Source organism: Chiloscyllium punctatum, chromosome 3 (genome assembly GCF_047496795.1).
Source record: "Chiloscyllium punctatum isolate Juve2018m chromosome 3, sChiPun1.3, whole genome shotgun sequence".
In the NCBI taxonomy this organism is placed as follows: domain Eukaryota; kingdom Metazoa; phylum Chordata; class Chondrichthyes; order Orectolobiformes; family Hemiscylliidae; genus Chiloscyllium; species Chiloscyllium punctatum.
This window is the reverse complement of record NC_092741.1, coordinates 31,029,993-31,054,094: the sequence shown is the minus strand read 5'-3', so window position 1 is coordinate 31,054,094 and position 24,102 is coordinate 31,029,993. Positions and strand designations below refer to the sequence as shown.

Below are 24,102 nucleotides of genomic sequence, written 5' to 3'. Positions count from 1 at the left end.
TCTGATTCTTTAGCCAATTATCAGAAATGTATGTTTTCCATTTGCTGTCCTTCTGCAAGTAGAAATAGTGATTGCCTGCATCCTCTATCAAAACCCCTCATTATTTCATACAGTTCCATCAAATCTCCCCATTCTCTGCTCTAAGGACAATGCAGCTTCTCTAACCTGTCCACGTCGCTGCAGTCCCACAACTCTGACGCCTGCATTCTACATATTCTTAGTACTGTCTCCAAGAATTTGACATCCTTCTGAAGCTGTGAAATGGAGAACTCATCACATCCTCCAGGTGGGACCTAACCAATGCCTGAAATGGGCCCAGCATAACTTTCGTCTTTGGTACTCTATTCTGCAATTTAGCCAAGACACCGCATGCTTTGATATAAACAGTTTCAGGTCAAATATCTATAAATACAACCTTCAGGTCTCTCTGCTCTATAGTCCCCCTGTAAAAGTGTAAAATTTCCATTACATATCCTCTCTCCCCTTACTTTTTCTTCCATCTCTTCGCACATCTCTGTAAGCAATTTCTGCCACATGTCTACACAGTTTATAAGTCTGTGTTTGCCCTCGTGAAGCCTATTCTCAGTAGTTACCATCGTGCTGAGCTTCACATTAGTGAGGCCAGTTACAGGAAGGACATTATTACACTGGAGAGGGTTCAGAAGAGATTGACCAGGATGTTACTGGGAATGGAGGATTTGAGTTGTAAAGAGAGGCTGGATGGGCTGGAACATAGGAGGTTGAGGAGTGACCATATAGAAGGTTATAAAATCAACAGGGGTATAGATGGCTTAGTGGTTAGCATTGCTGCCTCACAGTACCAGGGTCCCAGGTTTAATTCCAGCCTCAGGCAACTGTCTGTGTGGTGTTTGCATGCTCTCCCCATGTTTGTGTGGATTTCCTCTGGGTGCTCCGGTTTCCTCCTATAGTCCAAAGATGTGCAGGTCAGGTGAGTTGGCCATGCTCAATTGCCCGTAGTGTTACGTACAATAGTCAGAGGGAAATGGGTCTGGGTGGGTTACTCTTCGGAGGGTCGGTGTGGACTTGTTGGGCCGAAGGGCCTGTTTCCATACTATCGAGAATCTATTCATAAAGGTAGGTGTCTTTTCCATAGGGTGGGGTATTTCAAGGCTAGAGTATGTATTTTTAAGGTGAGAGGAGAAATATTTATGAAAAACACGAGGAGCAATTTTTTTTAACGCAGAGAGTGCTCCACGTGTGAAATGAATTGCCAGAGAAAGTTGTGGATGTGAGTAAAGTTACAGCGTGAAAAAGACACAACGATAAGTACATGAATAAGAAATGCTTGGAGACATATGGGCCATTGCAGGCAGGTCAAATCATAGAATCCCGACAGTATGGAAACAGGCCCTTCGGCCTAATAAGTCCACACCAACTCTCCAAAGAGTATCCCACCCATTCCCCTACCCGATTACTCTACATTTACCCCTGACTAATACACCTAACCTACACATCTCTGAACACTATGGGCAATATAGCATGGCCAATTCACCTAACCTGCACATCTTTGGAAAGGACTAGTTTAGCTTGGCATGGACTGGTTGGATGAAGGGTCTGTTTCCATGCTGAATGACTCTAAGTCACCTGCCACTATTGCAATTGCATTTTATTTACCTAACTCCAAGCCATTAAAATGTATCGAAAAGAGCAGATTCTCATCCTTTGCTTTTCTTGCACGTGGGTGACTCAACAGTACACTGTACTTCCCCCCCCATGTCTGCAGAGAAGTGGAATATAAAGGTAAAGCCTTCATTTCTGGGTGCTATGTCATGAGTACTGTTCAACAAGAGCAGGCTTAGGATTTTAATAAGAGATTTGAAGATCGGAAGGAAAGAATTGGAAGCTAATTCCGAAAAAAAAAGCTAGTAAAGGTTTACTGCAGTAGAATGACATGGCATTGCTTACCATGGAGGAAGTTTGAATAGTTAAGGAGTTAACTAATAGTTATGGAAGTAAGTGCAGCCCTTAGGGACACCTCAGCTCTGACCCTATTTGATGACTGCATGTCTGCTGAAGTGTCATTGCCACACACCCACAAGAAATTTGTTGTGATATGTCAGTGTGCACAGCCTTGTTTTCTGCAATCCCCAGGGAACAGGTGGTCACCAAGGGAACACAGAGCTTCAAATAATTGAACCAGATGATCGAGGAGTGGTGAAAAATTAATTCAAGAAGTATTCTCACCAAAGTATATTAATAACCAAATGGATTAACATACAAGTGATTTGAATTTTTTTGCAATTGGAAAAATATAATTTTATTACATCTTTCTTTAGCACCTTTTCAATTTACTTCTTGAGCTGAAGAGCACCACTTGGTAGCACACATGATATATAGCAATGTTCACAACAACTTGCATTTATGTAGCACCTTTAACATTGTAAAATGCCCTAAGGTGCATTATCAAACACAATTTCATGCTGAGGCACATCCGGGGACATTAGGGCAGCTTTGGGTCAAAGAAGGAGGTTTCATGCAGTGTCTTAAAGTAGGATAGGCATATAGAGAACTTCAAAGCACATGGATCTAATGCAGCTAAAAGCACAGACAAAAATGCTGGACATACTGAAAATCTGTCATGTGCAAATGACCAGAATTGGAAGTACATGCGACTAAACCAAGCAATGAAATTAGTGGGGAAAGAAAATAGATCTTAGCTCAGTGCAGCCTTCTCAACAGATAGGTTGACTCTGATAGATTCAACGTATCCATTGAGAAAACCTAATATTCCTGACATCTCCCTGTGAGACTTGGAAACAAGCAGTGTGTAGTCAGAGGAGTCCCCTCCAGCTATTACCCATTCATGTGGACACTGTTGGGAGAAAGTGAGGACTGCAGATGCTGGAGACCAGAGTTGAAAAATGTGGTGCTGGAAAAACACAGCAGGTCAGGTAGTATCTGAGGAGCAGGAGAATGGACATTTCGGGCATAAGCCCTTCTTCAGGAATTCAACATGTGGACACCATTCACCAGTAAAACAAGCCGGGTCACCCTTCAATCTTTAGCAAGCAATTCTTGTCATCGGGTAGGATTCAGAGCACGTCTCATGGCGCCATCAATCCTCAGTAAGGTACAAGCTCATCAAGAAAGTGCAATAGGAACGCTAAGGTGTCAATTTATCTGAATGATGTTAGATTTTACAAAGGTCTGTATTCTATTGTTAAAAACATTTAGACAATCAGACTAGAACTTCCTCTGAATTGAAGAGGTGCATCCCAGAGGCAGCTGGGAAATAGACAGATATGCCCAGCCTCTTTTAATTTCCCTTTCCTGCCTTATTGTTATGATCCACATGGAGAACAATTACTTGCAAAAAAACCCCTGAATTTTGACTGACTGACTGACTAGTAGAATCACACGAGATTTCAAATTTTAAGAATTTCACTATAAGAAGCAAACCAGAACAAAATTCAGTCAACCACGTGTGTTCTAAACTGCAGTAAAAACCTTTCACTTGACTCTTATAATGACAGAAAAAATCTCCCCTTTTGGTTATTGCTTGCTCTGTGTTTACTTTGCTTACCTATGAAGATGCTTCATTCTCCTGGAACAATTTTGAAATTATTGTCAGCTTCCATTGCTTCCATTTCTTTTTACACCAAATCATTTTTAATGCCAAAGAAACCTTTTGTGGAAATTTCTCCCTGTCACCAAAGCTAGGTGAATCTTCCAGCCTCTTTTACAGTCTCACAAACTTGGTCTCTTCAAAGTGAATACTATCCAAGCACCAATCCGTGTCAGAAACAATCAAGACATGTTCTCTCCCTCTCCTTCTCTCTCTCTCACACACACCCTCTCTCTCTGTCACTCAGTGTCTGGTAGACTGTCTGTGAGATTGATTAGATTAGATTTACAGTGTGGAAACAGGCCCTTCGGCCCAACAAGTCCACACCGACCTGCCGAAGCGCAGCCCACCCATTCCCCTACATTTACCCCTTAACTAACACTACGGGCAATTTAGCATGGCCAATTCACCTGACCTGCACATCTTTGGACCGTGGGAGGAAACCGGAGCACCCGGAGGAAACCCACGCAGACACGGGGAGAACGTGCAAACTCCACACAGTCAGTCGCCTGAGGCGGGAACTGAACCCGGGTCTCTGACGCTGTGAGGCAGCAGTGCTAACCACTGTGCCACCGTGCTGCCCATCATTGAGGAATATCTTCAGAAAAACTTGTAATTTGATCCTACCATGGCTTTCTGTGGACCTTTTTGCTCTAAAAGTGTGACCATGTAAATCACATGGGTTTTGTACTTAGGCAAAAATCTCAATTAGTTATTCCTTAGACCACCTAACCATGTTCAACTTTGAAGTTAAACTGTCTGTTTAAAGCCTGAGTGGAAATTAAACCTGACATTCCTAACAGCAGACATTTATAAAATGTGGAGCTGGAAAAGCACAGCAGGTCAGGTAGCATTCAAGGAGCAGGAGAGGTGACATTTTGGGTCAGGAGGAGAAAGCGAGGACTGCAGATTCTGGATATCAGAGTCGAGAGTGTGGTGTTGGTAAAGCACAGCAGGTCAGGCAAAATTCGAGGAGCAGGAGAATCGACATTTTGGGCATAAGCCCTTTGTCAGGAATGAGCTCATCCCTGTCAAGGGCTCATGCCTGAAATATCGATTCCCTTACTCGTCAGATGCTGCCTGACCTGCTGTGCTTTTCGGGTCAGGACCCATCATCAGGACTGTCCCGATCCAAAGCGTTAACTTTCCTGCTCCTGACCTGCTGTGTTTCTCCAGCTCCATACTATATCGACTCTGACTTCCAGTATTTGCAGTCCTTATGATCTCCAAATTCTTAACAGCTTCCTGTAAGACCGGCCGTTTACCTATTGTCAGTGCAGATGCTCCTGCCACTGTCTGCAGCTGTTAACATCGTGCACCCTCCTCCCAGTAAAACAAGCTACAGCCCTGACATTTAACGAACAAACCAGCCGGGCCTGTTCTCAGGCAGGATTCAGGGCAGACCTCCTTCATTCTTCGACTTTATCCTAAATTTAAAGCTACAATCCCAAAACCTTTCAATCACAATCGTTATGATTGTAAGAGTATGGGAACTATTGCTGGGCAACTGTCCCTGTCCACTAAATACAAGTGGCAGAACAGGGGCCAGTCTCATTTACACCTCTCTCACCCTGCTCCTGGGCTCTGTATGGCCATGAGCTAAGGGAGCAGTTGTAAAGGCTATGTAGAGAGAGGACGCTGGATCTTTTTTGTTTATATGCCCGTAGGCATTGCTTGTTGGCATTTATTGTCCACCCTTTATTGCCGAGGGGGCAGTTAAGAGTCAACCACATTAGTGTGGGTTTGGAGCATGCTGTCAAAGGAGTGTTGGTGATTTGCCTCTTGTAGCTAGTACACACTTATTCCTTGTTTATTTTCTCCAAACCCACAAGACCCAAACTCTGTAAAGCACTTTGCAAGAAATTCCATACCAATTGTGCTCCTCTATTGTTCTTACACTAATGCCACGCGGAAGGGGCTGTTGAATAAGTAAGAAATGGTGGTCTTCCAATTCACAACAGCAATGATGAGCAGGCAGCCTGGTTTTACATTCCGTGGACTCTTTTCCTCTCAATCATGATGGGTGCCCTGTGGGTCATCTCAATCCAGCTGGGCTAAACTAACAGTGCCTGCCAGAGCTCAGATCTGAGACACTGAACATCAGCAAGAACATATCAGTCTTGGAGATGGTATCGGCACACATTCAGGTCTTAACAGTTACATTAGTTCGAACAGAGTGGAGATAGCAATCTAATCGAGATGTTCAACATGATAAAGCTCTGTAGAGAAGCTCTTGCCTCTGCTGGAGGGATGGTGGAGCATTGTAGTATTATCTTTTAATTGGAGCTGTGCGAACTGGGAGTTAAATCAGGAATGATTCTTTCACGTGAAGTTAAGTGACAAGGATAATAGATGTTGGGTCAATTGGAATGCTCAGGTCTGGGAGTGATTGATTTGTATTTTGTAAGCATTGCGAAGGATCAAAGGCCAGAAAATCACATTATGATACAGATCAGGTATGAATCATAGAAGCCCGACAGTATTTAAGTCCACACTGACCCTCTGAAGAGCATCCCACTCAATCCCCATAACGCTGCATTGCCTATTGCTCACCCACCTAACTTATGCATACCTAGACACTATGGACAATTCAGCGTGGGCAATCCACCTGACCTGCACATCTTTAGATTGTGGGAGGAAACCGGGGCACCCGGAGGAAACCCACACAGACACGGGGGAGAATGTACAAACTCCACACAGACAGTCACCCACTGCTGGAATCAAACCTGGGTGCCTGGCGCTGTGAGGCAGCAGTGTTAACCAATGAGCCACCGTGCCACGCTATGGTCTGGCTCAATGAAGGAATATTCAATCCTGGTGTACCTTGTTCCTGAGGGACCGGCTTGCTACCACAAGATGTAGGTGCAGAGATAGCCCATTGAGTCTGCTCCACCATTCAATAAGATCATGGCCGATCTGATAACCTTCAAACCCACTCTCCTGCCTTTTCTCCATAATGCTTGAATTAACATTAGAAATCTGTCAATCTCAGCCTTGAATATATCTCAGCCTTGACAGCCTTCTGTGGTAACCGCTTCGCTTCCCTCTGTGAGAAGAAATTCTTCCTCATCCCTGGTTTAAATTCTTCGTCATTCCTGATTTAAATGGGCAACCTTCTAATCTGAGATTGCACCAGGGAGATAGATTTAAGATGAGAGGCAGAAGGTCAAGTTTTTTGAGGAAGTAACAAAGAGGATTGATGAGGGCAGAGTGGTAGATGTGATTTCTATGGACTTCAGTAAGGCATTCGACAAGGTTCCCCATGGGAGACTGATTAGCAAGGTTAGATCTCATGGAATACAGGGAGAACTCACCAGTTGGATACAGAACTGGCTCAAAGGTAGAAGACAGAGGGTGGTGGTGGAGGGTTGTTTTTCAGACTGGAGGCCTGTGACCAGTGGAGTGCCACAAGGATCGGTGCTGGGTCCTCTACTTTTTGTCATTTACATAAATGATTTGGATGCCAGCATAAGAGGTACAGTTAGTAAGTTTGCAGATGACAGCGGTGTAGTCAACAGCGAAGAGGGTTACCTCAGATTACAACAGGTCTGGACCAGATGGGCCAATGGGCTGAGAAGTGGCAGATGGAGTTTAATTCAGATAAAAGTGAGGTGCTGCATTTTGGGAAAGCAAATCTTAACAGGACTTAGACACTTAATGGTTAGGTCCTAGGGAGTGTTGCTGAACAAAGAGATCTTGGAGTGCAGGTTCATAGCTCCTTGAAAGTGGAGTCGCAGGTAGATAGGATAGTGAAGAAGGTGTTTGGTACGCTTTCCTTTATGGGTCAGAGTATTGAGTACAGGAGTTGGGAGGTCATGTTGCAACTGTACAGGACATTGGTTAGGCCACTGTTGGAATATTGCATGCAATTCTGGTCTCCTTCCTATTGGAAAGATGTTGTGAAACTTGAAAGATTTCAGAAAAGATTTACAAGGATGTTGCCAGGGTTGGAGGATTTGAGCTAAAGGGAGAGGCTGAACAGGCTGGGGCTGTTTTCCCTGGAGCATCGGAGGCTGAGGGGTGACCTTATAGAGGTTTACAAAACTATGAGGGGCATGGATAGGGTAAATAGGCAAAGTCTTTCCCCTGGGATTGGGGACTCCAGAACTAGAGGGCATAGGTTTAGGGTGAGAGGGGAAAGATATAAAAGAGACCTAAGGAGTAACTTTTTCACACAGAGTGTGGTACGTATATGGAATGAGCTGCCAGAGGAAGTGGTGGAAGCTGGTACAATTGCAACCTTTAAGAGGCATTTGGATGGGTGTATGAATAGGAAGGGTTTGGAAGGATATGGGCCGGGTGCTGGCAGGTGGGACTAGATTGGGTTGGGATATCTGGTCTGCATGGACGGGTGAGAACGAAGGGTCTGTTTCCATGCTGTACATCTCTATGACTCTATGTGGAGAGGTGAGGAAAAGTTTCTTTATTCAGAAGGAGCAAGTTACTGCAGATGCTGGAATCTGTACTGCAAATAACAAATCACAGCGGGTCAGGCAGCATCCATCAAGAGAGAGCAAGCTAACACTTGGAGTCTAGATGACTCTTCATTAGAGTTCTGATGAAGAGCCATCTGGGCTTGAAATGTTAGCTTTGCTCTCTCGCCATGGATGCTGCCTGACCTGCTGTAATTTCCACCAGTTTTTGTTTTCATCCAGAGGATAGTGGGAATGTCTGTAAGGGTGGTAAAGGCAGAAAGCCTTGTAACATTTCCGAAATATTTCGATGTGCAGTTGTGATGCCAAAGCATACAAGGCTGTGAGCCAACTATTGGGAAATAGGATTAGAATTGTTAGCTGGTTACTTTTGACCGGTTGATGGACCAAAAGGCCTTTTTCTGTGCCTTCGATTTCTATCACTCCTCAAGTCTAAGAGACCCTAAACTGTTCACAGGATCTATCTGTGGCCTGACAAATACCTTGTATAGTTTTTGCAAAATGTTCTTACTTTTGTATGCCATTCCCTTGGAAATAGAGGCCTACATTCCATTTGTCAAATGAACATATATGCTGACTTCTTGTATTCCTTGGACAACGACCCAAATCCCTCTGTTCAATAACTTCTGCTTATTAAACTGGAAAGGGTGTGAAAAGGATTTACCAGGATCATACTGAGATTGAGCAGTTTGAATTGAAAAGAGTGGCTGGCTGGTTTGGGACTGTTTTCCCTGGAGCTGTCAGAGGCTGAGGGGTGACCTTATAAAGGTTTATAAAATCATGAGAGGCATGGATAGGGTGCAGAGTCAAGGTCTGTTCCCCAGGATCGGCAGGGTCCAAAACTAGAGGGCATAGGTTTAAGGTGAGAGGGAAAAGATTTGAAAGGGACCTAAGGGGCAACTTTTTCACACAGAGGGTGGTGTGTATGTGTGGAGCTGCCTGAGGAAGTGGTAGAGACAGGTACAATTACAACATTTAAAAGACATTTGGACAGGTGGGTGCATAAGAATGATTTAGAGGGATATGGGCCAGATGCTAGCCAATGGGACTAGTTCTGTTCAGGAAACCTGGTCAGCATGGACCAGTTGGGCCGAACAGCCTGTTTCTGTGCTGTGTAACTCTATGACTTGACGACTTCTCCATTCTTCCTGTCAAGGTGCATAACCTCACATTTCTCCACATTCTGTTCCATCTGCCAAGCTTTTGCCCATTCACTTAACCTGTAAATGTCACTCTGCAAACTCCTTGTGTCATTCTCACCATGCACCTCCCCATCTATTTCTGAGTTATCCACAAACATGGCTACGGTAGATTCACTTTCTTTATTCAAGACATTAATATATATTGTAAATAATTGTGAACACAGTACTGATGCCTGTGGCACTCCACTAGTTAAAGGCTGTCATCAGGATAATGTCCTGTTTATCCCAAATCTCTGTATTTTATTTGTTGGCCAATTCTCTATCCCTTGCTAATATACTAGCCGCAACACCATAGGCTCTGACCATGTTCAGTAGCCTAATGTGTGGTACTTTGTTAAAGACTTGGAGACGCCAGTGTTGGACTGAGGTGGACAGAGTTAAAAATCACACAACACCAGGTTATAGTCCAACAGGTTTATTTGGAAGCACTAGCTTTCAGAGCGCTGCTCCTTCATAAGAAGGTTGTGACACCTGACGAAGGAGTGGCGCTCCGAAAGCTAGTGCTTCCGAATAAACCTATTGGGCTATAACCTGGTGTTGTGTGATTTTTAACTTTGTACTTTATTGAAAGCTTTCTGAAAATCCACTGAGATTACATCCACTGCTTCCACTGTCTATTTGCTCACTAGGAAGAATGTGCTGAAGAGGAAGACAGACGAAGCTGTGTTTTTTTCTAAAGTGATACCTGGCTTAGTTGGGAGAAGGCAAGCTATCACACTAATAGTCATTAAAGATGAATAATTATTTGTTATTTAAGTTGCTACATCAATTAGCAGTGACCACCAGTTCAGAATGAATCTATCAGAGAGTTACTAAATGATTGTCCCAATTGTAAGGGCAGGACGAAGCAACGTCGCAGTTTGGAGGTTCAATAAGGTGACCATTCAGTGGTTACAAAAATTTCAGTTGGACCCCAGTTTACCCTAGTGCCTCAAAGTTAATTATGTCAGTCATCGAGTCAGAGTTATACAGCGCAGAAACAGCCATTCAGTCCGACTTGTCCATGCTGACCAGATATCCTGAATTCATCTAGTCCCGTATGTCAGCATTTGGCCCAAATCCCTCTCAATCCTTCCCATTCATGGGCCCATCCAGGTGTCACTTAAATGCTGTAATTGTACCAGCCTCCACCACTTCCTTTGGCAACTCATGCCATACCCATACCAGCCTTTGTGTGAACAAGTTGCCCCTTGGGTCCCTTTTAAATCCTTCCCGTCTCACCTGAAACCTATGCCCTCTAGTTCTGGACTCCCCCACCCCAGGGAAAATACCTTGTCTATTCACCCTATCCATGCCCCTCATGATTTTATAAACCTCTAGAAGGTAGCCCTTCAGCCTCTGACGCTCCAGGGAAAACAGAGCCAGCATACTCAACCTCTCCCTATAGCTCAAACCCTCCAACCCAGGCAATATCCTTGTAAATCTTGTCTGAACCCTTTCAAGTTTCGGAACATCTTTCCTATAGCAGGGAGACCAGGATTGAACGCAGCATTCCAATAATGGCCTAACAAATGTCCTGTACAGCCACAACATGATCCCCCAACTCCAATATTCAACGCACTGACCAATAAACTCAGACGTCCCAAATGCCTTCTTCATTACCTGTGAACCTGCCTTCAAAGAACTATGAACCTGCACCCCAAGGTCTCTTTGTTCAGCAGAACCCTACCATTAAGTGGTAGGCTTCAGTCTTGAATACATACCTTTCTCCCTTTCTCAGTTGTAAGCCGTGGCTCCCACAATAGCCCCCTCATCACTGAGTCAGGACGTAGTGGTTTGGAGCTCCCCTCAGTGATGCATTCCAGGCTGGCAGTATAATGCAGCAGAGAGGGTCCAAAGGGTGGCTTGGGGTTGGGGGAGTGGGAGTGCTATCATTGGAAGAGAGAATCTCGCAAATTTCACTGAAAGATCCTGTTATTGTTTTCTAATAAGAAGATCTGGAGAATTCGGCACCCCCATCCTGCTACATTTACCCTCCCGCCAGTATCATTCCCTCCGGTTACCTGGTCACCGTGGGAGCTTACTGTGTGTAAATTGGTTGCTGCAGTTCCTACACTCCAGGACCTGCACTTGCAAAGGACTTCACCAGCGAGAGGGAGCTTGGCTGAGGCCGTGAGTGCGATGACATAAAGCCAGCCCTTTGACCTCCCCCCCCCCCCCCCAGCACCGTCAATCCCCCACTATCCACTTGGGCTACTTTAGCTCAGTTTACGCAAGTCGCCCAGCTTAGGAGCGCACCGACTCGCTGCTTAACGACATGGTAATCCTCTTAAAATCAAAAGGGACGGTCGGATTGCTTCCAATGCAACACTGCCCAGCCCCCAGACAGATCGGGCCAGTGTGGGACTGGAGTGTGAGTACTCACAGGCCAGGGGAATGGTCCCAGATCGAGCTGACGCTGACGGTGAGACTCCCATCCCAGAGCCAGCTCACTGACCGCTGGCTGGGTTCTCTCTCTCTCAGCTCTGAGCTGGGTGAGCTCTGCCACCTAGAGCTATGTAAGGTACAGAGATAGAGAGAGCGCTGCAGTGCTGCCTTTCTGCCTGTCTGTGGCTCCATTACCCTCTCTCTCCTCTCTGACTTGCTGCTGGCTGAAAGCTGGGGATTTGGTTCAGGGGCTAGAGAGAGGGAGGCAGGGAGGGAACTGTGTGCTTGTGTGCGCGTGTGTATGTGTGTCCATCTCCCTCTCCCTCTCCCAATTCGTGTGGTCTGCCTTCTTTTGACTTGGAGAGTCCAAGTGTGTGTGTGTGTGTGTGTGTGAGAGAGAGAGAGAGACAGAGAGAGGACTGACAGAGAGAGAGCCTCAGAGAGAGGTAGGAGACCTAGAGAGGAGGTGAGGGACAGAGAGGGGGGGGGGGGGGGGGGGGTTGCAGGGAGAGAGAAAGGGCGTGCAAGAGAACAGAGAGAGGAGGGGAAAGGGAGAGGGGGAAGACAGAGAGAGGGGAGGAGTGAATTTCGGGGGAGAGGCTGGGAGAAAGAGTGACAGAGGTGAAGGAGCAAGAGAGAGAGTGGGAGTGTGTGTCGCTTTCCCTGGAATTTGGGGAGTGAGAGAGGGTGCTGTGTGTGTGAGAGAGAGAGAGAGAGAGAGTGTGTGTCAGTGCTCTGCAGAGCTCAGCATGGGGATGAGAGACTTCTTCAAAATCTTCCAGGTGCGGATTTGAGTGACTCCAGACCGTTTTAATAAAGAAACGAGGAGGAAGCTAGAGAGAGAGAGAGAGAGAGCGGAGGTGGGGAGGGTGAAACAGATTCAATCCTCGTACAAATTACCCCCAGGATATAAATGGAAGCTGAGTGAGATGGAGTTCCTGAGGAAGTGAGTGTGTTGCCTTCACCGTGAGGAGAGTCTCTGAGAAAGAATGAAGCTTTCCGGAATTCCCGAAGACTGGACTTGATGGGATTTTGTGAACAGCAACTTGCCTTCGCCTCTAGCTGCCAGCCAAGGCTGCATGATCCTCTTTCAAGGTAACGCTGGCCTCAGCATGGTTTTCTGTGTCTGTGTCTGTGTGTGTGCCCATAAGCTTGTTAACCCTGGGGTACCCCCAGTGCTGGCCGGCACGGGCCGTGCAATCTCCCCATTTGCCGTTTCGTCCCAACTCCGAAACTGGCAGAATTGCGAACGGGACGGTTGCTTTGAAATTGGGGTGACACGTGCTGTTTAACGCGAGCGCTGGTTCCCGAAAAAATTCCTGCTTGACTTTTGCATCGTCCCGCCGTGCTGTGGAGACGGGAGCAGCGGCTCTGCCTGTTCCCCCCCCCCCCAGGGGAGTGCTGGGGAGTAGGTGAACTGGAAGAGTGAGACAGTTCCTCGCTGCATCTCTGAACTTTATAGCTCACGCCTCAAGTTCCAAGAGGGAAGGTGCCTGTGTGTTGTCAGTTCAGTAGTTTGAGGACTCCACATTCTCACACCAACACACAGTCACACACACACACGGTCACTGTTCACTCAACCAAAGAACAGTAGGGACTGAGAAACACAGCCGGATCGAATATCCTGTGTCTGTGTGTGTATATATACAGGCTACTCGTTCCACCTGGATCTTACTAGTGTTCTCTGCTCCACCGCAACTCCCCACTTCATCCCCCTTCTCCCCACTTCATCCCCCTCCTCCCCACTTCATCCCCCTCCTCCCTACTTCATCCCCCTCCTCCCTACTTCATCCCCCTCCTCTTCACTTCATCCCCCTCCTCCCTACTTCATCCCCCTCCTCTTCACTTCATCCCCCTCCTCCCCACTTCATCCCCCTCCTCCCCACTTCATCCCCCTCCTCTTCACTTCATCCCCCTCCTCCCCACTTCATCGCCCTCCTCCCCACTTCATCGCCCTCCTCCCCACTTCATCGCCCTCCTCCCCACTTCATCGCCCTCCTCCCCACTTCATCGCCCTCCTCCCCACTTCATCGCCCTCCTCCCCACTTCATCCCCCTCCTCTTCACTTCATCCCCCTTCTCCCCACTTCATCGCCCTCCTCCCCACTTCATCGCCCTCCTCCCCACTTCATCCCCCTCCTCTTCACTTCATCCCCCTCCTCCCCACTTCATCGCCCTCCTCCCCACTTCATCCCCCTTCTCCCCACTTCATCGCCCTCCTCCCCACTTCATCCCCCTCCTCTTCACTTCATCCCCCTTCTCCCCACTTCATGCAATCCCATCCCCTGGTCTTTCACCCCTTCAGGTGCTATAATTTTCCAAAATGCATCTGCTTTATGCTCACCTCAACTACTCCTTGCTGTCTTAACCAGCTCCCCCAGTTCTTTTTTAAAACAAAACAGTTCCGCTGAATTCCTCCCTCATTCTTTTCTTTCCTTACTGACTATCTTCCACTCCCTCACTCCCCCATGCCCGAGACTCTGCCCTGTCAACTCCCCCACCCCCTATAACGTTGAAAACCCTCCACCAGGGCCACCTCACAACCTGTTCCTTTGTAAAAGAGTCCCAGCCTTCCAATCTTTCTTGATTGCTGTTATAACCTCTCTGACTTGATATTGTTCCAGTAAATCTCTTTTTTTTTCTTCTGAGCCCAGTGCCTTCTCCTGCGCCTCAAAGATTTACAAGGCTGATTGCCTATAATCAGACACAGTGAGGAAGCCGACCAATAAAACAAAAGCATATTGCTCTTGGCTTTACCGGCTGTTAACTGTTTCAGATCTTTTTTTTCCAACTGCACCTCTGCCTGTCACTCACATAAATTGAACTGGTCTGCAAGGAACCTCAAGTATCCTTGTCTGAAGCAGTCAGTTTTTCTATTCCATTCCAGGTAAGTCCAGAATGTATCACCCTTCCCCATTGCTCTTGCAAAGGTGGGAGCAATTGATGACATTTTGGCTATCCTTCTTTTCCAGTCATAGAATGGAGCAGCCCTTCTGCCTCCCCCCGCCCCAACTTTCTCACACAGAGGCCCTCACAAAGAGCTGCCTCATTCCTCTCTCACTGCAATGTTTCTGGCAGTTATTCCAGTTCAGTTTAATTTCATGCCAGACTCTGCAATGAACAGTTTGACTCGGCTGGTTTATTGCAGCTGGTGAGTTGACACGAGACTCAGTGCCCAGCAGAAAATGCTGCCTGTTACCATGGTTCAGTGGGTGTATTGTCACACCTAAGGAGGTGTGTGACTGCTTAAAACATGATACATTGTGACCCCTTACTGACAAACCCACTGTCATGTGCACGCATGGCTAATGGTCCTATGACCAAACACCACCCTGCCCAACCCTTGCTGGGGCATTTTGCTGAGAATTAAATTCTCACAAAAATAGGAGCAGGAATAGGCCATTCAGCCCTTCAAACCTGTTCATTAAGATCACTGCTCGTGGAGTTGTACAGCAGGGAAACAGACCCTTTGGCCTGTGATTGTACTCACCTCCACCATTTCGTTTAGCAGCTCATTCCGTACATGCCCCACCCTCTGTGTGAAAATGTTGCCTCCTAGGTCCCTTTTAAATCTTTCCCCTCTCACCCTAAACCCAAGCCCTCTATTTTTGGACTCCCCCACCTTGGGCAAAAGTCTATGGCTGTTTACTCTATCCACGTTCCTCCTGACTTTACAAATGTCTTCTCAGGTTTCATCCACTCAGCACCCTCTTCCTACTTTCACTCCATACCCTTTGATTCCCTTAGCCCGAAGCACTATGCCGAACTCCTTCCTGTAAACACCTTTTCAGCTTTCACTGCAGAGAATTCCACAGACTCTGAAGGTGGAGACATTTCTCCTCATCTCAGTCCTACCCAGTAACCTTACGCCGCCACCCCTAGTTCTGGACTCCCTAGTCATGGGGAAAATCCTTCCCACACTTATCCTGCCTTGTCCTTTTAGAATTTTATAGTCTTTAATGAGAACACCCCCCCCCCCCCCACTCTCCTAAATTCAAATTCTCCCTTTATCAATTCACCCTGTGAAGCAGAAATTCACCGCATTCAGGTAGAAGAGGATTCAAAATGTCAGCGTGGGGGGAGGGGGGGGGGCGGGGGGAATGTTATTTCAGAATAGAGATTTGTGATCTTACAGCACAGTGGGAGGCCATTCAGCCCCTCTGTGTCGGTGCCTGAGTTTGAAAGAGCTCTCAAATTTGTCCCACTCAAGAAGTAGCCCTGCAAATGAATATGTTGCAATTGAACCAGACTTCACCAGCATTTCAGGCAGTGCGTTCCACATCACAGTGACGTGCTAGCTAAATTAAACCCCCCTTCTGGCTCTTTTGCCTGTCTCTTTTATTCTCTGGTGACTGAAGCTTCTGCCAGTGCAGCTAGTCTCTCTGTTACTTCCTGCTGTGAAATCCTCATGATTTTGAACTCAGAAGCTGACGGCACCATATTATAGGTGTCTCCACAAACCAGAGGTGGCAGAGAGGGAGAGATAGAGGGGTGTCCTCCTACTGCATGCCTGCACTGGCAACCACAGTACTGTAGTCACATCAAGGTAGATAAGGGTGGCTGGGAAGGAGGGGCAGCGGGGGTACAGGCAGGTGCGTGGTTGTTTGCAGATTGCCTCTTGGGATAGTCTGGTCATTTTCTTTGGTGTATTTGTTCACGGAGATGTGGGTATCACTGAGCACTTATCGCCACTCGCTAATTACCCTTGAGAAGGTAGTGGAGGTCTGTTTACCACTGGCTGGCTTTGGAGGGCAGCTTAGAGTCAGCCACCTTGCCATGGTTCTGGAGTCACATTTTGGTCAGGCAAGGGTGAGGATCTCTTACACTAAAAGACACGGGCAAAGTGGGTGGGTGTTGAGACCAATCTGTGGGCTTTATAATTAGGTATGGATGCACACCGTCCCTCAGCACCCCTGGATCACACAAGTTGGAAAAACAAATCCTTTGCAGATTTTCGATCTTGGCCACTTATTGCCAGTGAAGAGGCAATGCTGAAGGAGAAAAAGCAAAGAGCTTGAGTTCAATAGGGGCCTCTCCCTAGGGGCTGAGTGTGTGGTGGTGGAAAAACACAGCAGGTCAGGCAGCAGCTGAGGAGCAGGAGAGTTGATGTTTCGGGCTATGGACTGGGCAGTCTGCAGACTGTGACAATCCAAGTTCACCAGTGGGAATATGCATGAGGCAGCAAATGATTTATCATTTATTCTTGATTTATTATTTACTTTGTTATTGTCACATGCACCGATTCCATATATTTGTTACAAATACAGTGAAAAGTGTAATATATTGTTAATACTGTCTGGCGCCATCTTAAAACACAGGAAATAAGCCAAGGCATAGAAGGTAAAGTTAGAAAATAAGGAAATAAAGTTCAATGTTCATCTCACAGCCCTTGTTGTTAAATGTATAGCCGTGAGCGTGGATCAGGGCTCTTCCACCCCAAAGCTGTGACCAATGCCATCACAAAGTAATCTGCCAGCCTCCAATCTCTCAGATGTGCCACCGCAGATCCGCTATTCCTCGGCGCCATCTTGACTCCAATGGCATCACCGTTGCCATGACTCCACGATCTGGGCCGATCTTGACAATGCACACCACTACAGATGCTGGTGGGAGCTGCCCTGGGCCCAAACGGCCTCCCTCCTCCACTTCCGCCATCAGGAACCCAAACTCTCCTCCGACCCAATGGGTAACCTCGCCCGCCACAGGCAATCACACCACAGGAAGGAAAGTAAAACTAAAAAGGAGAAAGAGAGGAAAAAAAAGACAAGAAAGAAGAGAAAGTGTAAAGAAGGGATAGAGCAGGTGGGCCCTGGGCTCAGGCTCCTGAATGCTGTTTATTCCGCCACTGCCATCTTGAGAAAAAAAATGGCGTCGCAGTGGTTGCAGAAGGTAGCTCCTCCAACCTTTTCCCACCTCTACCCCTCGTTTGCCTGCCAGCCCCAGCTCCCCACACTCATAACTACCCTCCTTCAACCTTAACCCCTGTGCTTCTATCACCTCCCCAACCCCTCACCCCTGCCCCACCATCACTCACTGCAAACTCCCTCAGTGTAACCTAACCATCTCCTTCCCCTACTCACTTCCCTTCTCTCCTCCTGCAATCTCAGATATCTCCCTCACCTGGTCGTACAGAATGGCTGATTCAGGCACCTATTTTCTAAAGAATCCCTACAATGTGAAAGCAGGCCATTTGGACCATCATGTTCACACTGACCTTCCAAAGAGCATCCCTCCGAGACACACCCTGTCTCTGTAATCTGCATTTCCCATGGCCAATCCACCTAGCCTGCACATCCCAGGACACTGTGAGCAATTTAGCATGGCCAATCCACCCAACCTGCATATTTTTGGACTGTGGGAGTAAACCACAGCTCCCAGAGATGAACCCACACAGCCATTGGGAGAACATACAAACTCCACGAAGTTAGTCGCTGGAATTGAACCTGGGTCCCTGGTGATGTGAGGCATCAGTGTTAACTAACCAATGAGCCACCATGCCACCTCCTCATTTCAATATTTCTATCACCACCCATTCTGCCCCTCTGCACAAAGGGCAAAGAGGAGAAAACAGAGAGGCTTCATAACAAAATGGGGCTAAAAGCACAAATTTGCAAAATAAAACATCAGTAGGACGGATTGCATTGTCCAGGTTTATATCCACTTGAGGGCAGAAAATTAAAGGGTGTGTTCAAAACAACAATTAGGGCTGATGTAATAGGTAGAGAGAAAATATTGCCTGTTACGGGAATAGAACAAGGGAGAATAAGCTCAAAACTTGAGTAAGCCATTCAGGGATGACATCAGGCAACATTTCTTTATACTAAAGGTGATGAAACTCTGGAACTTTCTCTTGCAAAAGGCTATTTCTATTTGAAAAAGCCCGTGTAAAGATTGGTCGAAGTCTTGGAATGGCCAAATTACAGAAATGAGGCGAGTTGACAGAATTGAGGTCGAGATCAGCCAATCAAAAGATGGAGTAGTGACAAGGGGCTGAATGGTCTACACCTGTTCCTATGGACATATTACATTAACCTCACTGCTAGTAATTCAATTCAACTCCTTTTACTTTTTAAAATAACTCACTTCCCTTGACAGTTTTGCCTTTGGGAACAGCACAAAATACTTACCTAATTTTGTTTTCTGTTAGCAATCCAATAGGATTAATTTTGTATATTTAAATATTCATAACAGTTTCCAGGAGGAACCTTGCGAGAGGGGGAGGAAAAATGCATTGTCAGACAGTATTAGATCATCTACATTGTCACTGTGACATTTATATAGAACTTTACTGCATTTAATATTGAAAGGGAACAAGGGATCTTCCCAGAATAACTTGCTGTCTTAATCCTGTGTGTACCCCATCTTTACTCCTGCAGGAAAGATTCACATCAAATCCGAAATTGTGCCATTGGTTTATTTCTTTGAAGTTATTACATTTTTTTTCACCTGAGTATTGCTCTGAGATTGCTTGCTTGCAACTTCATGAATTCTCTTTCTATATATATATATCATCACAGCTTGGAACTTTCCAATTTTCAACTTGTGATTCTCCATCTCCCTGAGTTGGGTTGGTTTACCTCTGGGCTGGTGATGGACTTAAGCCAACAGCTTCCAATTGAACCTGGGCATTTTTACCTCCCTGGCTGCTTTTATGCCCCATCTCTCCCAGCTGCCTGCTCATACAGGGCTGCAGGAGGCGAGAGTTGCACAGAGACTCTCCCTCCATCAGATGGCCATGAGGGGCTGATTAGCCTCCGTCTGTCCTAGAAGCATTCTGGGATCTGATTTGATGTTGGGAAGAGCAGGGTCAGGGAGATGGCAGGTTTCCAAACATGGCTATGGGAGAATATGGTGGCGGGGAGTGTGAGGGGAAGTGGGGAGCCAGGACAGACCAGACCCTTCCAACATTACAAGTGTGATTTCACTGCTGAGTGTTCCATTGGCTGTCAAGTTTGCTTCAGGACTCATTGAAATTGCAAAAGCTCCTGCAGAACCCCAGTTTTGGGGCCTGAAGATACACCTCTGCTTCTTCAGATCTGTCAGAGTGCGATTAAAACTCACCTTCTGCTTTTTCTCTTGGCTCCTTTTAAGTGAAGGGACAAGCGCAGGCAAATGCTTCAGCCACCTAAACACAGGGCTATGGCAGGAGTCAGGGCAAATGCTGAGGCAGGTTTGCAGAGGCACTGACAACCATATGGCAATATCTATACTATTGAGTTACAACGGAGGTGTGGGGTGTGTTAAATGTGGTCCTTCAAGCTCACTCTGCTTTATCTCACTGTGTTTTAGTGGCCTCTCAGTGTTTCTTGTTGCTTTGCGTCCACATTTCTGCCTGTCTCTCCATCTGTCTGTTTCTCTCTCTGTATTTGTGCCTGTCTCTTCCTGTTACCTCCATCTGCCTGCTTGCCTCTCTCTCTCTCGTTCTCACTCACACATCTCAATATAAATCATTTTTAGCCCATCATTGCATTAACACAATCCTTCCTGTATTAACAAAGGAACAAGTACACCCCTGACGATTTCAGTCTTGCATTTGAAATGGCTGACTATTCTCTGCAGCAAGAGTTAAACATTCCTTATCTGTACAAATCAATGAAAAGCGAGATGGATTCATTATTTCTACTGTGTTGATGCTGAAGTCCTGTCCCTTTCCTAGTGACCCTCGTGTATTGGTGACTTTATATTTTTATTCTGCTTGTTGGCTATCAATTTCCTGAAAAATATCGATGGTACACACATTATTTTATGTGAATGGTTGAGAAATGTTTACTGCGTTGCAGGGGCTTTGCAACTGTGATTTCTGGTATTGGCAAGCATTTGTTTCGGCATCCCTGAGTCTTCTCTCCTTCACTTAAGCTACATTCGGTGAGAGATTTGTTGATGCCACACCCATTTTACAGGTGTATAAAAAGTGACCAAAATATTCAACATGGCGAGAGACAACAACAGCCTGATTCTGAAGAAAGCATTAGCTTCTTTGTAGATTGAGGAGGACAGTGTCCACCCTGGAAGCCAACCTGAAACTGTGCTGTGCTGATTACCGCTCTTGTTGGGTCTGCCAAATACAGGAAGACAGTCTACTGGAGATATCCTCCATTGTCCTCAAAGCTGGAGACTGCCATGAATTATATCTGACTGGAGAATGGAGGAGCATTTAGCCTCCCTGACAACATCATTCACTCGCTCCCATTCCACCTCCCCTCCCCCCCCAATCCCATTTACCTCATGCCCACCCTCCCAAACAATATCTAGGTTCCGTGTCTTGAAATAATTAAGCACTCAGGACTTAAATATCATTCACATACTCTATTGTATGCAACCTATCTGAAGATGTTAAGAATTAATTTTCAGGTCATGTCAATTGCCTCAACCCACCTTCTTTATAAACTCCTGTAGCCTGAGACATTTCAATTCTCACTTCATCCTTATTCCTGAGATCCATTATTCCCCCTGCAAATGACTCCTTCGGCATGTTTTTTTTTGTCAAAAGGAAACAATATCTAACCAATCTATTTGAATTCTTTGAGGAGGTAACACATACTGTGGATAAAGGGGAACTGATGGATGTGCTGCATTTAGATTTTCAGAAGGCATTTGATAACGTGCAATATCAAAGGTTATTGTGGAAAACAATAGCTCATGTTGTGGGGAAGTGGCATGTTGGCATGGATAGAAGATTGGCTGGCTAATAGGAAGTAGAGACCAAACATTGAATGGGTCTTGGTGACACGTAACAATAGTGTTCCTCGGGGATCACTGGTGGGACCTCAATTGCTTACAATGTACATAAGTCACATAGAGATATATAGGAAAGTAAGTTTTGTAGATGAAATGAAGCTGAAAAAACAGAGAGCTTGGTAAAGCGAAAGATGCAGATGACACCACTGTGTTAGGATGGATATCTAACAATGATGAGTCAGAATATAGAAAGGAGATAGTAGGCTTGGTGGTGTCGTGCATTGAGAACAATCTCTCTCTCAATGTTGGCACAACTAAGGAGCTGATTATTGGCTTCAGAAAGAAAGAAGGAGGACACATCCCCAATTACATCTGGGGAGCAGAGGTTGAGAGAGTCTGCGTCAAGTTCATCAGATTGACGATAACCAACAACCTATCCTGGTCTTCCCATGTACATGCGATGGTCAAGAAGGCACAGCAATGCCTCTTCTTCCTCAGGTAGCTCAGGAAATTTGGCACGTCCATAAGGATCCTTTTACAGATGCACCATAGAAAACGTACTGTCCAAGTGCATAAAGACCTGGAACGGCAACTGCTCTGCCCAAGGTTGTAAGAAATTACAGAAGGTGGTGTGCACAGTCCAGACCATCACGGAAGCCAACCTCTCATCCACGGACTGCAATCCCATGGCTTATTGCTGTGGGAAGGCTGCCAACATCAAAGACCCCTCCATCCCAGTAATGCTCCCCTAAAACCTCTTCCATCAGCCAGAAGATACAGAAGCTTGAACATATGGACCATCAGGTTTAGGAACAGCTTCTCCCCAGCTGTTATTAGACTGCTGAATGGACTCTCTCACTTTAAATAGTGCTGATCTTGCTAATATTGATCTTGCCTAGCACATACCCTGTGTGATATAACCTGTATGCCTCTGTCTAAGTTTTGTTTCACCCTATGATCTGTATGTCCTTACTATGATCTGCCTGTTCTGCTCATAAACAAAGCATTTCACTGTACTTAGATACATGTGACAATAACTCAATCAAATCACATCAATTAAATCAGATGTAGCAATGAAATATAATTGGGGAAATATGAAATTGTCAATTTGCATGAATAATTTCCTTTCGTTAACAGTATTTTATAATGGTGGAATGTTGAAGAGCAGGTGGATCTGGGATTCCTTGTGTGTGAACTACAAAGGGTTTGTACCCAGGTACAACAAGCAATTAAGAAAGCTAATGGAATATTATCAGTTGTCACAAGGGGAATTGAGTACAAAAGTAGGGACGTTATGATTCGATTATAAGGGTGCTAACAAGACCACATCTAGCATTCTGTGTACAGTAATGGTCAACTTACTTAAAGAATAATGTAAACTTTGGAGGATTTGCAAAGATGGTTTACCAAATTGATACCTGGATTTGAGATGTTAGAGGGGGGGTGGTGTGGTGGGGTTCATTTTGAGAAAAGTTTAAACACTCTAGGCTTGTATCCAAAGGAACAAAAACAGAAATTATGAAAAAGAGTCTCTGCACCTCGAAAGGTTAACTTTGCTTTCTGTCCACCGATACTGCCAGACCTGCTGAGTTTCTCCAGAAGCTTCTGGTTTTGCTATTGTTTTCTTGGAACTGCCCTGACCTCTGCAGTGGATTTAAATGGAGCAAATGTGCCATCTTCATTTTGGAAAATGCAAGGATCACAGGTCAGGTGTCAATCCATTCAGACATGTTTCTCATGGACTGGATTAGTGGTGCTGGAAGAGCACAGCAGTTCAGGCAGCATCCAACAAGCAGCGAAATCGACGTTTCGGGCAAGAGCCCTTCATCAGGAATAAAGGCAGTGAGCCTGAAGCGTGGAGAGATAAGCTAGAGGAGGGTGGGGGTGGGGAGCGAGTCTTCAGGCTCACTGCCTTTATTCCTGATGAAGGGCTCTTGCCCGAAACGTCGATTTCGCTGCTCCTTGGATGCTGCCTGAACTGCTGTGCTCTTCCAGCACCACTAATCCAGAATTTGGTTTCCAGCATCTGCAGTTATTGTTTTTACCTTGTTTCTCATGGAGTCCAGCAAAGATGTTTGCGAGATTTGGACCCAGCAGAGATCTCCCATGAGAACCTCCATCTATTTCGGTATAGTTAAAACTGAACTCATTTGCGCGAGTTGCTGAGTTCATGAGTTTGGTGAATCTTGACTCCCACTGTACTGACAGGTTCAGGTCACCATGAGAAAGTGCAACAGTGTAAGTGTCTATGTCTTCTTGGAGTGGGACATTGATGAATAAGGAAACAACGTCAAATGAGCACATCAGCACTGCATTGTTATGGATATGAAAGTCCTGTATGGCCATCAAAGGTGAAGGAATCCTCTGCTGTGCAATGGGTCAGAAAATTAAAAAAAACTGAAAGCAGAAATTCAGAAGAAAGGTCACAGGACCTGAAACATGAACTCTGCTTTCTCTTCTCAATCGCTCCAAAAAGTTCTGATTTTGTTTCACATTTTAAGTATCTGCAGTTCCTTATTTTAGTTTTCGAGTCCATGTCACTGAATGAAAATCCCAAGGGATCTTCTCTTATATGGGAATCTGGAACTACAGGGGCTACCATTTTAAAAACTAGGCATAATCCATTTAAAGCAGTTTAAGCAAAATTCCTCCTGCCAGAGGAAAGTCTTTGGAAGTCTCTTTCTTGAAAGTTGGTGGAAGAAGAGTCCTTGAATATTTTCAAAGCAGAGGTTGATGGATTCTTTTTAAGTAAGGGTTGGCTTTTTATTGGGAGCAGATGGGATAGCGGGTTTGAGGTTCCAGTGAGAATAGCTGTGACCTTACTGACACAAAGAGCT

The 24,102-nt window shown here is 45.8% G+C and overlaps 1 protein-coding gene across 2 annotated transcripts in view; it reads left to right on the top strand.

Annotated features, from left to right (window-relative positions):
* Positions 1-12,168: 12,168 nt before the first annotated feature.
* LOC140457113 (leucine-rich repeat and fibronectin type-III domain-containing protein 2) overlaps positions 12,169-24,102 on the top strand; it is a 184,907-nt gene continuing 172,973 nt past the window's right edge. For both annotated transcript variants that reach the window (XM_072551134.1, XM_072551127.1), the window contains exon 1: positions 12,169-12,683. The gene's annotated coding sequence lies outside the window, so the exon portion shown is untranslated. The remainder of the gene's footprint in view (positions 12,684-24,102) is intronic.